Source organism: Sinocyclocheilus grahami, unplaced genomic scaffold (assembly GCF_001515645.1).
Source record: "Sinocyclocheilus grahami isolate Dianchi unplaced genomic scaffold, SAMN03320097.WGS_v1.1 scaffold780.1, whole genome shotgun sequence".
In the NCBI taxonomy this organism is placed as follows: Eukaryota; Metazoa; Chordata; class Actinopteri; order Cypriniformes; family Cyprinidae; genus Sinocyclocheilus; species Sinocyclocheilus grahami.
In genome coordinates, this window is record NW_015505959.1 from 364,175 (window position 1) to 366,361 (window position 2,187).

At 38.0% G+C, this 2,187-nt stretch overlaps 1 protein-coding gene across 3 annotated transcripts in view; it reads left to right on the forward strand.

Moving 5' to 3' along the window:
• Window positions 1-451: 451 nt before the first annotated feature.
• LOC107561568 (TRAF family member-associated NF-kappa-B activator-like) overlaps window positions 452-2,187 on the forward strand; it is a 23,980-nt gene continuing 22,244 nt past the window's right edge. For 2 of the 3 annotated variants that reach the window (XM_016246039.1, XM_016246040.1), the window contains exon 1: window positions 453-644. The gene's annotated coding sequence lies outside the window, so the exon portion shown is untranslated. Of the gene's footprint in view, window positions 645-2,187 lie in introns of all 3 variants that reach the window. The other variant, XM_016246041.1, reaches the window with a different exon arrangement.

Consider the following 2,187-nt stretch of genomic DNA (forward strand, 5'->3'; position numbering starts at 1 on the left):
GACAGACAGACAGACAGACAGACAGACAGATAGATAGACAGACAGATAGACAGACAGACAGACAGACAGACAGACAGATAGATAGATAGATAGATAGACAGACAGACAGATAGATAGATAGATAGATAGAAAATAGGCCTTGACCTCTCAGTGAAAACTACAAATCACGCAATAAAAAGAATATTAATTTAATGACCACAATTGTAATTTGTAATGTCAAAACAGTGCAAAATAGGTCAAATTAAAGTAAAACAACAAGCATGCATACGAACAAGCTATTGTGTGTTTCAACAGCTCAGACTGGATACACAAGCACACTGATATTTATAACAGCCCAGTTGCGCGCACACACACACACACACACGCACGCACGCACGCACACACATACACACGCGCACGCACGCACGCACACACACACACACACTCACACACTCGCCGCTGATTGGCTGGAGCGGCGGCAGGCGGAAGTCGAAGGCGCGCGGGGATTCCCCGAGGGAAGTTCCAGCTCATTGTAAAACATACAAAATGTTCATCTGTACGAAATAGTTCATTTCCTCCCGTTAAACGCGTACATATACGTGTAGCAGCGTCGCGATGTCCAAACTGCGCTTAGCTGTATGCGTTTGTGCTGTTTCGGAGTGAAGGTAAGACGCCAGTGCTGCACACTAATGAGTGCACTTACTTCACTGTGTTCAGATATGAGGATGTGTGAGGAGTCGCTTTTGCTTTTAGTGTGTCGAAAACGCCTCGGGTTGTCTGTCATTGGGAAGTTTGGTTGTTTGTTGTTATATTTCTGTTTCTTACTTGTTTTACTAATAGGAAAAGTGTATAGTTTGTTGGAAAACTTTGTTTTGAACACACACCATTTGTTGTAGTATCTAGACCGGGGCTAGTTGTCACAAGGTCTATATTTTAATTACGCTTTGCGTCAAAACTCCAGTTATATAAATGCTTGTTTTGCATTATCATCATGTTTTCATCTGTTGGCTAACAAGAGAGCACAATAGGCAAGAGAAATGTACATAAATTGTACATAAATGTCAGATTAGGGCAGGCTGTCACATGTGTTTTGATTGATGTTGGGATTTTATACAATATTAATTGGACAGAACAGTGGTGTGTTATCTTGGCATGCTGCCTTTTACATTTCCGCTTTTTAAAGAAGAGTTTTGTGTGTAAGAAGAGCTTACAATAGGTTCTTTAATGTCAAGTTCCCATTGTGACAACTTACCCCATGTAGACAATGTGTGTCAATCTAGCTGTATGTTTTGTCCTGGGCAATAATGGTGGAATATGTTTTTGAAGACAAGACTTTAAGGGTTGTATCTAAGAAATTGGCTTTAAGAAACAAACTTAGTTTGCGAAATATTGACTAGAATAAATGTGTGACAACTAGCCCCGGCCTTCCGACAGAGCCAGACATTACTTGCATTAAAAGTTGTATGTTAAGCAAATTTATTTAGGCAATTTTAAATGATTCCTCATGCTTGGTGGTGGTTTCGCCACGTCATCATGTGTGACATTTCTCTGCATGCTTGGCAAGACTATACTGTACTTAATCTGAATCTAACATTGTTATTATGACTAACTGCATGCATGTTACTTAAAAGTTACAAAAAAATCAGTCTATTCTTCACCAAACCTGTGAGCTTGCAGTGTGAAATGTAAAAATAAGAATATGGAAACACAAACTGAATTTAAAAAATAAGCCATGCACATGTATATCAATTGAAAGTGTTTAAGCAGAAGCCTTTAGATTAAAAAGTTTAAACAAACTTTTATAAATAAATTAATTTGAGTGTGTTTGAGTAAACGGTGTAAATGTATATAAATATAATACATTTATTTAGCACGCTACATTTCTGCTTTTACAAGAAAAAAGCCTACAATAGATTGTTTAATGTCAAGTTATTACCTACTAATGCCTAATACCTACTAAGCACTAATGTAGACCAGGTGCAGGACAAATAAATGACTTTCCATTGACACACTCAGTGATTTTGTCACGCAAGTTTATCACATTCATGTGATGTGGGCATAATATGAGATGTTAAACTGGGATCTTATGCTTTTAGTGTCTCTATATGCAAGACTGGATTTGAAAATATGTGACCCTGGAGCACAAAAGCAGTGTTAAGTCGCTGGGGTATATTTGTAACAATAGCCAACAATACATTGTATGGGTCA